General features: G+C 46.3%; 1 protein-coding gene across 2 annotated transcripts in view; it reads right to left on the bottom strand.

Annotated features, from left to right (window-relative positions):
• Nucleotides 1-12500, bottom strand: part of LOC112260955 (meiosis 1 associated protein) — an 82699-nt gene that overhangs the window by 28836 nt on the left and 41363 nt on the right. The window lies entirely within an intron of this gene.

The raw sequence follows: 12500 nt of genomic DNA, 5'->3' as shown, positions 1-12500 counted from the left end.
GGATGGAGACGGGGAGAGAAAGATGAATAGAAAATGGAGATGGGGGAGAGAAAGATCTAGAGAGGGGTGAATATGAGGGCGGGGAGAGAAGAGAGAGGGATGGAGACGGGGAGAGAAAGAGGGGGATGGAAACGGGGGAGAGAAAGAGAGAGGGGGAAATATGGAGATGGGGGAGAGAAAAGAGAGGATGGAGATGGTTAGCCAAAGAGCATGAGTTGAGTTAGCCAACAGAGATGAGAGGGGGCATGAAAGAGGAGAGGGAGAAATATGGAGATGGGGGAGAGAAAAGAGAGGGATGGAGACGGGGGGGAGAGAAAGAGAGAGAGGGGAGGGATGAATAGAACAATAGATAGAGAACAGTATCTATCTCCTGCAGGTCGTTTTCAGGGCTCTGTTTAAAGCAGATTTAGCACTTGCATCGCCTAACAACTAGAGGGCAATAAAGCCCAGCTTTTGCAGCCCAAACAGGAGTTGAGTTAGCCAACTGAGCATGAGTTGAGTTAGCCAACAGAGCATGAGTTGAGTTAGCCAACAGAGCATGAGTTGAGTTAGTCAACAGAGCATGAGTTGAGTTAGCCAACAGAGCATGAGTTGAGTTAGCCAACAGAGCATGAGTTGAGTTAGCCAACAGAGCATGAGTTGAGTTAGCCAACAGAGCATGAGTTGAGTTAGCATGAGTTGAGTTAGCCAACAGAGCATGAGTTGAGTTAGCCAACAGAGCATGAGTTGAGTTAGCCAACAGAGCATGAGTTGAGTTAGCCAACAGAGCATGAGTTGAGTTAGCCAACAGAGCATGAGTTGAGTTAGCCAACAGAGCATGAGTTGAGTTAGCCAACAGAGCATGAGTTGAGTTAGCCAACAGAGTGTTCAGAAATCACCATGGAGATGATCATACAGGATATAGTGTACTATAGAGAATGGCCAACAACACTGAAGAGTCTCCAAAAGACTGACTTACATTACGGCCAAGAAACCACGACGTAGGCACGACACAACGCGGAGTGCCTGGACACAGCCCTTAGCTGGGGTATATTGGCCATATACCGCAAACCTCCCGAGGTGCCTTATTGATATTATAAACTTGTTACCAATGTAAACAGAGCAGTAAAAATAAATGTTTTGTCATACCCGCGGTCTGATATAACACGGCTGTCAGCCAATCAGCATTCAGGGCTCGAACCACCCAGTTTATAATAGCCATTTAGTACTAGGCAGTGTCTTCCATCCTCTCAAACAGCACTCTATTCCCTACATAGTGCTGTGCTCCTCTGGCTGAAAGCAGTGCACTACATAGGACATAAGATGCAGTTTGAGACTGATATTCTGTAGAGAGCAATACCCAGGTACATACAGGTCTGACAGGTAAGTTCTCCCGTCCAATTTCCCTTTTCTCTCGTTCAGTTCTCCATTCTGGTTTCTCTTTTCCTCTCACCCCCTTCTCTCTTTCCCTATCTCTGCCCCCCTTCTCTCTCCTGCCCCCCTTCTCCTTATCTCTGCCTCCTCCTTCTCTCTCTCCTCCTCCCTATCTCTGCCCCCTTCTCTCTCTCTCTCCCCCCCTCCCTTCTCTCTCTCCCCCTCCCTATCTCTCTCTCTCCCCCTCCCTATCTCTGCCCCCCCCTCTCTCTCTCCTCCTCCCTATCTCTGCCCCCTTCTCTCTCTCCCCCCATTCTCTCTCCCCCTCCCTATCTCTCTCTCCCCCCTCCCTATCTCTCTCTCCCCCCTATCTCTGCCCCTCTCTCTCTCCCCTCCCTATCTCTGCCCCCTTCTCTCTCTCCTCCTCCCTATCTCTGCCCCCTTCTCTCTCTCCCCCGTTCTCTCTCTCCCCCCTATCTCTCTCTCCCCCTCCCTATCTCTGCCCCCTTCTCTCTCTCCCCCTCCCTATCTCTCTCTCCCCCTCCCTATCTCTCCCCCCCTCCCTCTCCCCCTCCCTATCTCTGCCCCCTTCTCTCTCTCCTCCCTTCTCTCTCTCCCCCTCCCTATCTCTGCCCCCCTTCTCTCTCCTCCTCCCTATCTCTGCCCCCCTCTCTCTCCCCCTCCCTTCTCTCTCTCCCCCTCCCTATCTCTGTCCCCCCTTCTCTCTCTCCCCTCCCTCTCTTCCCCCCTTCTCTCTCTCCCCCTCCCTTCTCTCTCTCCCCCTCCCTCCCTTCTCTCTCTCCCCCTCCCTCCCCTCTCTCTCCCCCTCCCTATCTCTGCCCCCCTTCTCTCTCCCCCTCCCTATCTCTGCCCCTCCCTATCTCTGCCCCCCCCTTCTCTCTCTCCTCCTCCCTATCTCTGCCCCCCCCTCTCTCTCTCTCCCCCTCCCTATCTCTGGCCCCCCTTCTCTCTCTCTTCCATGTATTCTCTACAGAGAGGCATTCAATATTTAGGTGTGTGTGTGTGTGTTTGTGTGTGTTGGGGACTTAGCCTGCTACGACACTGATTGACGGGCTACCATAATGTATCTGCACTCAGTGCTCCCCCCCCACACACACACACACACACACACACCTTACTCAGGGCAACAGGAAAGTATGGGCTAGAGACCATATGAGAAATCCCTATGCGTGTTTCTGGCCCAAAAGAGGTGCACTATGTCATTGACTAATGTGACTCTCCCTACCCGATCGACAAGTCTAATAGCCTTCTGAAACGTCTGTGTGTGTCTCTTCTAATGTTAGTCTACAAGAGCCCTGTGAGAGCCCTAATGTATAGAATAGGGGATACTGGTGGAATCTTAAATAGTACCCTATAGTAGTGCACTACTTTTAACCAGGGGCTCTATAGGGAATAGGGCGCCAAAAATAGGGAACAGGGTGCCAAATTTGGGACATGAGCAGGGTGCCAAAAATAGGGAACCGGGTGCCAGATTTGGGACACGAGCAGGGTGCCAAAAATAGGGAACAGGGTGCCAGATTAGGGACACAAGCAAGGTGTCAAAAATAGGGAACAGGGTGCCAGATTTGGGACACGTGAAAGGTGCCATTTGAGATGCAAGCCTATGTCGTTGACCCTCCCTACGGATTCACACATGTCGTATATCCCTTCGAAAGCGCTCCTCTTGTCAGGATCGACCGTGACAGAGGTGCTGACTAGAGGACACACACATACTATATTATATGTACCCACACGTCTGACGGGCTACGTCCCAAATGGCACCCGATTCCTGCACAAGCAAGGTCTATAGGGCTGTGGTCAAAAAGAAGTGTCCTTTATAGAAGGGTAGGGCGCCAGCTGGGATGCATCACAGGAATCTGATTTTCTCTGTTTGCTCTTTAGGGGTTAAATGGGTTGTGCCCAGATTGCTGAATAGGCACTACCGCAAACAAATAGATGTCTGTGAAAAGGGCTGCATAAATGTATCGACAACTGATTGATTGATGATTGACAAGCAACATCTTTATTGAACCACAACGACGCAATAACAACAGGAGGTTCCCAATACTGCCTGTCATCACTTCTGTTTATGTACTAGGCCTAATCAATACAGTTAAAGATCAATAGGCATGATCTACAATTAGTACACCTGTGTGTGTGTGTGTGTGTGTGTGTGTGTGTGTGTGTGTGCGCGCGCGCGTGCATGCGTGCGTGCGTGTGTGTGTGGGTGATGGCAAGTGTAGAGGATGTAGAGAGGATGAAGAGGATGTAGGGAGGATGTAGAGAGGATGAAGAGGGTGTAGAGAATGTAGAGAGGATGAAGAGGGTGTAGAGAATGTAGAGAGGATGTAGAGAGGATGTAGAGGATGAAGAGGGTGTAGAGAATGTAGAGAGGATGTAGAGAGGATGAAGAGGGTGTAGAGAATGTAGAGAGGATGAAGAGGATGTAGAGGATGAAGAGGGTGTAGAGAATGTAGAGAGGATGAGAGGATGTAGAGAGGATGAAGAGGATGTAGAGGATGTAGAGAGGATGTAGAGAGGATGTAGAGAGGATGTAGAGGATGTAGAGGATGAAGAGGATGTAGAGAGGATGAAGAGGGTGTAGAGAATGTAGAGAGGATGAAGAGGATGTAGAGAATGTAGAGGATGTAGAGAGGATGAAGAGGGTGTAGAGAGGATGAAGAGAGGATGTAGAGAGGATGTAGAGAGGATGAAGAGAGGATGGAGAGGATGTAGAGAGGATATAGAGGATGAAGAGAGGATGAAGAGAGGATGAAGAGGGTGTAGAGAGGATGTAGAGAGGATGAAGAGAGGATGAAGAGGATGTAGAGGATGAAGAGGGTGTAGAGAATGTAGAGAGGATGAAGAGGATGTAGAGAGGATGAAGAGGGTGTAGAGAATGTAGAGAGGATGAAGAGGGTGTAGAGAATGTAGAGAGGATGTAGAGAGGATGTAGAGGATGTAGAGAGGATGTAGAGAGGATGAAGAGAGGATGAAGAGGATGTAGAGAGGATGAAGAGGATGTAGAGGATGTAGAGAGGATGAAGAGGATGTAGAGAGGATGTAGAGAGGATGTAGAGGATGAAGAGAGGATGAAGAGAGGATGTAGAGAGGATGAAGAGGGTGTAGAGAATGTAGAGAGGATGTAGAGAGGATGAAGAGGGTGTAGAGAATGTAGAGAGGATGAAGAGGATGTAGAGAGGATGAAGAGGATGTAGAGGATGTAGAGAGGATGTAGAGGATGTAGAGAGGATGAAGAGGGTGTAGAGAATGTAGAGAGGATGAAGAGGATGTTGAGAGGATGTAGAGAGGATGTAGAGGATGAAGAGAGGATGAAGAGAGGATGTAGAGAGGATGAAGAGGGTGTAGAGAATGTAGAGAGGATGTAGAGAGGATGAAGAGGGTGTAGAGAATGTAGAGAGGATGAAGAGGATGTAGAGAGGATGAAGAAGGTGTAGAGGATGTAGAGAGGATGTAGAGAGGATGTAGAGGATGTAGAGAGGATGTAGAGAGGATGTAGAGGATGTTGAGAGGATGTAGAGGATGTTGAGAGGATGTAGAGAGGATGAAGAGAGGATGTAGAGGATGTAGAGAGGATGTAGAGGATGAAGAGAGGATGTAGAGGATGAAGAGAGGATGTAGAGAGGATGAAGAGGATGTAGAGAGGATGTAGAGAGGATGAAGAGGATGAAGAGAGGATGAAGAGAGGATGTAGAGAGGATGAAGAGAGGATGAAGAGGATGTAGAGAGGATGAAGAGGATGTAGAGGATGTAGAGGATGTAGAGAGGATGAAGAGGATGTAGAGAGGATGAAGAGGATGTAGAGGATGTAGAGAGGATAGAGGAGATGTAGAGAGGATGAAGAGAGGATGTAGAGGATGTAGAGAGGATGAAGAGGGATGTAGAGAATGTAGAGAGGATGAAGAGGATGAGAGAGGATGTAGAGAGGATGTAGAGGATGAAGAGAGGATGAAGAGAGGATGTAGAGAGGATGAAGAGGGTGTAGAGAATGTAGAGAGGATGTAGAGAGGATGTAGAGAGGATGTAGAGGATGAAGAGAGGATGTAGAGAGGATGAAGAGGGTGTAGAGAAAGAGAGGATGTAGAGAGGATGTAGAGAGGATGAAGAGGGTGTAGAGAATGTAGAGAGGATGAAGAGGATGTAGAGAGGATGAAGAGGATGTAGAGGATGTAGAGAGGATGTAGAGGATGTAGAGAGGATGTAGAGGATGTAGAGAGGATGAAGAGGGTGTAGAGAATGTAGAGGATGTAGAGAGGATGAAGAGGGTGTAGAGAATGTAGAGAGGATGAAGAGGATGTAGAGGATGAAGAAGGTGTAGAGAATGTAGAGAGGATGTAGAGGATGTAGAGAGGATGTAGAGAGGATGTAGAGGATGTTGAGAGGATGTAGAGAGGATGAAGAGAGGATGTAGAGGATGTAGAGAGGATGTAGAGGATGAAGAGAGGATGTAGAGGATGAAGAGAGGATGAAGAGAGGATGAAGAGGATGTAGAGAGGATGAAGAGGATGTAGAGGATGTAGAGAGGATGTAGAGAGGATGTAGAGAGGATGAAGAGAGGATGAAGAGGATGTAGAGAGGATGAAGAGGATGTAGAGGATGTAGAGGATGTAGAGAGGATGTAGAGGATGTAGAGAGGATGAAGAGGATGTAGAGAGGATGAAGAGGGTGTAGAGAATGTAGAGAGGATGAAGAGGATGTAGAGAGGATGTAGAGAGGATGTAGAGGATGAAGAGAGGATGAAGAGAGGATGTAGAGAGGATGAAGAGGGTGTAGAGAATGTAGAGAGGATGTAGAGAGGATGTAGAGAGGATGTAGAGGATGTAGAGAGGATGTAGAGAGGATGAAGAGAGGATGTAGAGAGGATGTAGAGAGGATGTAGAGGATAAAGAGAGGATGTAGAGAGGATGTAGAGGATGTAGAGGATGTATAGAGGATGAAGAGAGGATGTAGAGAGGATGAAGAGAGGATGTAGAGAGGATGATGTAGAGAGGATGTAGAGAGGATGAAGAGGATGTAGAGAGGATGTAGAGAGGATGTAGAGAGGATGTAGAGGAAAGAGAGGATGTAGAGGATGTAGAGGATGTATAGAGGATGAAAGAGGATGTACAGAGAGGATGAAGAGAGGATGTAGAGAGGATGTAGAGGATGAAGAGGATGTAGCGGCTGAAGAGGATGTCAAGAGGATGTAGAGAGGATGAAGAGGATGTAGAGAGGATGTAGAGAGGATGTAGAGGATGAAGAGGATGTAGAGAGGATGAAGAGGATGTAGAGAGGATGAAGAGGATGAAGAGGAAGAGGATGTAGAGAGGATGAAGAGGATGTAGAGGATGAAGAGGATGTAGAGAGGATGAAGAGGATGAAGAGAGGATGTAGAGAGGATGAAGAGAGGATGTAGAGAGGATGTAGAGAGGATGTAGAGAGGATGTAGAGAGGATGTAGAGAGGATGTAGAGGATGTAGAGGATGTATAGAGGATGAAGAGAGGATGTAGAGAGGATGAAGAGAGGATGTAGAGAGGATGTAGAGGATGTAGAGAGGATGTAGAGAGGATGTAGAGAGGATGTAGAGGATGTAGAGAGGATGTAGAGAGGATGAAGAAGGATGTAGAGAGGATGTAGAGAGGATAGAGGATAAAGAGAGGATGTAGAGAGGATGTAGAGGATGTAGAGGATGTATAGAGGATGAAGAGAGGATGAGAGGAGGATTCTGAAAGAGGATGTAGAGAGGATGTAGAGGATGTAGAGAGGATGTAGAGAGGATGAAGAGAGGATGAAGAGAGGATGTAGAGAGGATGTGGGGAGATGGACAGAGGATAAAGAGAGGATGTAGAAGGATGTAGAGGATGTAGAGGATGTATAGAGGATGAAGAGAGGATGTAGAGAGGATGAAGAGAGGATGTAGAGAGGATGTAGAGGATGAAGAGGATGTAGCGGCTGAAGAGGATGTAGAGAGGATGAAGAGGATGTAGAGAGGATGTAGAGAGGATGTAGAGGAGAAGAGGATGTATAGAGGATGAAGAGGATGTAGAGAGGATGAAGAGGATGAAGAGGATGTAGAGGATGTCAGAGAGGATGAAGAGGATGTAGAGGATGAAGAGGATGTAGAGAGGATGAAGAGGATGAAGAGAGGATGTAGAGAGGATGTAGAGGATGTAGAGAGGATGTAGAGGATGTAGAGGATGAAGAGGATGTAGAGAGGATGAAGAGAGGATGTAGAGGATGAAGAGGATGTAGAGAGGATGAAGAGAGGATGAAGAGAGGATGTAGAGAGGATGTAGAGGATGTAGAGGATGTAGAGAATGAAGAGAGGATGTAGAGGATGAAGAGGATGTAGAGGATGTATAGAGGATGAAGAGAGGATGTAGAGGATGTAGAGGATGTAGAGAGGATGAAGAGAATGTAGAGAGGATGTAGATAGGATGAAGAGAGGATATAGAGGATGTGGAGGATGAAGAGGATGTAGAGAGAATGAAGAGGATGTAGAGAGGATGTAGAGAGGATGAAGAGAGGATGTAGAGGATAAAGAGAGGATGTAGAGGATGTAGCGAGGATGTAGAGAGGATGAAGAGAGGATGTAGAGGATGTAGAGGATAAAGAGAGGATGTAGAGGATGAAGAGAGGATGTAGAGGATGAAGAGGATGTAGAGGATGTATAAAGGATGAAGAGAGGATGTAGAGAGGATGAAGAGAGGATGTAGAGAGGATGAAGAGAGGATGTAGAGGATGTAGAGAGGATGTAGAGAGGATGTAGAGGATGTAGAGAGGATGTAGAGAGGATGAAGAGAGGATGTAGAGAGGATGTAGAGAGGATGTAGAGGATAAAGAGAGGATGTAGAGAGGATGTAGAGGATGTAGAGGATGTAGAGGATGTATAGAGGATGAAGAGAGGATGTAGAGAGGATGAAGAGAGGATGTAGAGAGGATGTAGAGGATGAAGAGGATGTAGCGGCTGAAGAGGATGTAGAGGAAGAGAGGATGAAGAGGATGAGAGAGGATGTAGAGAGGATGTAGAGGATGAAGAGGATGTAGAGAGGATGAAGAGAGGATGTAGAGAGGATGAAGAGGATGAAGAGGATGTAGAGAGGATGAAGAGGATGTAGAGGATGAAGAGGATGTAGAGAGGATGAAGAGGATGAAGAGAGGATGTAGAGAGGATGTAGAGGATGTAGAGAGGATGTAGAGGATGTAGAGGATGAAGAGGATGTAGAGAGGATGAAGAGAGGATGTAGAGGATGAAGAGGATGTAGAGAGGATGAAGAGAGGATGAAGAGAGGATGTAGAGAGGATGTAGAGGATGTAGAGGATGTAGAGAATGAAGAGAGGATGTAGAGGATGAAGAGGATGTAGAGGATGTATAGAGGATGAAGAGAGGATGTAGAGGATGAAGAGGATGTAGAGGATGTAGAGAGGATGAAGAGAATGTAGAGAGGATGTAGATAGGATGAAGAGAGGATATAGAGGATGTGGAGGATGAAGAGGATGTAGAGAGAATGAAGAGGATGTAGAGAGGATGAAGAGGGTGTAGAGAATGTAGAGAGGATGTAGAGAGGATGTAGAGAGGATGTAGAGAGGATGTAGAGAGGATGAAGAGAGGATGTAGAGGATAAAGAGAGGATGTAGAGGATGTAGCGAGGATGTAGAGAGGATGAAGAGAGGATGTAGAGGATGTAGAGGATAAAGAGAGGATGTAGAGGATGAAGAGAGGATGTAGAGGATGAAGAGGATGTAGAGGATGTATAAAGGATGAAGAGAGGATGTAGAGAGGATGAAGAGAGGATGTAGAGAGGATGTAGAGGATGTAGAGGATGTAGAAAGGATGAAGAGAGGATGTAGAGAGGATGTAGAGGATGAAGAGAGGATGTAGAGGATGAAGAGTGAATGAAGACAACAAAACTATGAAATAACATATATGGAGTCATGCAGTAACCAAAAAAGTATTATTATTCTATTCTATGTAGAAAATAGTAAAAATGAAGAATAACCCTTAAATGAGTAGGTGTGTCCAAACTTTACATATATATGTACTGTACATATATGTTGTATTTACAATGTCGTTTGTTCTTCACTGGTTACCCTTTTCTTGTGGCAACAGGTCACACATCTTGCTGCTGTCAAAAATGATTTGTTTTCAAAATCATTGTGGATCTGTGTAATCTGAGGGATATATGTGTCTCAAACATGGTCATACATTTGGAAGGAGGTTAGGAAGCTCAGTTTCCACCTCATTTTGTTGGCAGTGTGCACATAGCCTGTCTTCTCTTGAGAGCCAGGTCTGCCTTCGGCGGCCTTTCTAAATAGCATCTCTCTCTCTCTCCCTCCCTCTCTCCATCAGTCCTTTCCTCTCTATTTTGCGTTAGAGAACTTTAAGTGCTCATCCACCACAACATCCTCCCATCTCCGTCTGGATAGGAGGAAGAACAACTCTCAGCCTGCTTTTATGACATGCAAAAGCTTCCTCTACCAAACAGAATGTGTGTGTGTTGTGTGTATGTGTTGTGTGTGTATGTGTGTGTTGTGTGTGTATGTGTGTGTGTTGTGTGTGTGTAGACTCAACTGTCTAACAGCATGCACGCGAAAATAACACATTCTAAAAACTGTAGACTTTTCAACCTTTTGAAAATACGATCGAGTGATCGATGAACAGCACTCAACACTGTCCGGTTGAAGTTGCTCAACAAGAATGAAGGTGTGTGTGTGTGTGTGTGTGTGTGTGTGTGTGTGTGTGTGTGTGTGTGTGTGTGTGTGTGTGTGTGTGTGAGTGTGTGTGTGTGAGAGCGTGTGTCCATGCATGTCATAAAAGCAGGGAGGGGGGTAATCTTCTCTGAAAAGATGAATAGATCATTGATCGTTTCTAAGAAGAAACCTTTGAGTCCTCTTACTGAGAGATTCACCACACGAGGCAGCGACAGGAAAGAGAACCTCACAGTCATCAGAGTGAATTGTGCCTTGGGGCTAATGGCACAAAGGAGCCATGAAGAGAGAGACTGGATAATAACACTGAACTGAAAAATGGCTGCCGTTTAACAAGGGGTCAACATGAAGGGTTATTTAGTTCATTCTGTTGGAGAGACAGAGAGAGAGAGAGAGAGAGGAGGGGTGGAGCAAAGAGAGTAGTGTTGTCACGATACCAACGTTTTACCAACGATACAATACCAGTATCATACAATATCACGATACCAACGATACACTACCGGTATCATACAATATCACGATACCAACGATCATACAATATCACGATACCAACGATACACTACCGGTATCATACAATATCACGATACCAACGTTTTACCAACGATACAATACCACTATCATACAATATCACGATACCAACGATACAATACCGCTATCATACAATATCACGATACCAACGTTTTACCAACGATACAATACCACTATCATACAATATCACAATACCAACGTTTTACCAAGGATACAATACCGGTATCATACAATATCACAATACCAACAATTTATCAACGATACAATACCACTATCATACAATATCACGATACCAATGATACAATACCGGTATCATACAATATCACGATACCAATGATACAATACCGGTATCATACAATATCTTGATACCAACGTTGTACCAATGATACAATATCACGATACCAACGATACAATACCGGTATCATACAATATCACGATACCAACGATACAATACCGGTATCATACAATATCACGATACCAACGTTTTACCAATGTTAATTCTACAGTATAATAGAATACAGTATAATAGAATAGAATACTAAATAAAATGGCTTATATCGCTAATACTTGAAAAGGTCTACTTTGACTGGAGGAATGGGAGGAAGGAATAAACACTGCATAATGATCTGTATGAAGCAGGTGAGTGAAGGCTGGTAGGAGGTGCTGAGAGAAGCAGGTGAGGGCTGGTAGGAGATGCTGAGAGAAGCAGGTGAGTGAAGGCTGGTAGGAGGTGCTGAGAGAAGCAGGTGAGGGCTGGTAGGAGATGCTGAGAGAAGCAGGTGAGTGAAGGCTGGTAGGAGATCCTGAGAGAAGCAGGTGAGTGAGGGCTGGTAGGAGATGCTGAGAGAAGCAGGTGAGTGAGGGCTGGTAGGAGATGCTGAGAGAAGCAGGTGAGTGAGGGCTGGTAGGAGATGCTGAGAGAAACAGGTGAGTGAAGGCTGGTAGGAGATGCTGAGAGAAGCAGGTGAGTGAAGGCTGGTAGGAGATGCTGAGAGAAGCAGGTGAGTGAAGGCTGGTAGGAGGTGCTGAGAGAAGCAGGTGAGGACTGGTAGGAGATGCTGAGAGAAGCAGGTGAGTGAAGGCTGGTAGGAGGTGCTGAGAGAAGCAGGTGAGGACTGGTAGGAGATGCTGAGAGAAGCAGGTGAGTGAGGGCTGGTAGGAGATGCTGAGAGAAGCAGGTGAGTGAAGGCTGGTAGGAGGTGCTGAGAGAAGCAGGTGAGTGAGGGCTGGTAGGAGATGCTGAGAGAAGCAGGTGAGTGAGGACTGGTAGGAGATGCTGAGAGAAGCAGGTGAGTGAGGGCTGGTAGGAGATGCTGAGAGAAGCAGGTGAGTGAGGGCTGGTAGGAGATGCTGAGAGAATGTGGTGAGTGTGGGCTGGTAGGAGATGCTGAGAGAATGTGGTGAGTGAGTGCTGGTAGGAGATGCTGAGAGAATGTGGTGAGTGAGGGCTGGTAGGAGATGCTGAGAGAAGCAGGTGAGTGAAGGCTGGTAGGAGATGCTGAGAGAATGTGGTGAGTGAGTGCTGGTAGGAGATGCTGAGAGAATGTGGTGAGTGAGGGCTGGTAGGGGATGCGGCTGGCTGATTACAGCTGCCACACATGATATGAATGTGAAGTGGATATCATTGGACCGGCTCACACAACAGACTAGTGGCTGTTGTTTAAATTCAACTGAATTTATTATTTAAAAAATGGACTTTATAAACATTTGATAAAAGGCGCCAGCAGGTTCTTGAGATCGGTAGAGCTGAAAAAGTTGGTAGTATCATATGAAATGGTGCTACAGTACTCCATAGTATTATGATGTTTTGATACCATGATATTACCGTGGTACTGGTATACCGTGCAACACTAGAAGAGAGAGAGAGAGAGAGAGAGAGAGACAGAGACAAGGATGGAGAGAGTCAGGA

The sequence above is a fragment of the Oncorhynchus tshawytscha genome, linkage group LG10 (assembly GCF_018296145.1).
Source record: "Oncorhynchus tshawytscha isolate Ot180627B linkage group LG10, Otsh_v2.0, whole genome shotgun sequence".
In the NCBI taxonomy this organism is placed as follows: domain Eukaryota; kingdom Metazoa; phylum Chordata; class Actinopteri; order Salmoniformes; family Salmonidae; genus Oncorhynchus; species Oncorhynchus tshawytscha.
Note: the sequence above shows the minus strand (reverse complement) of the source record. Positions and strands in the feature narration are given on the sequence as shown.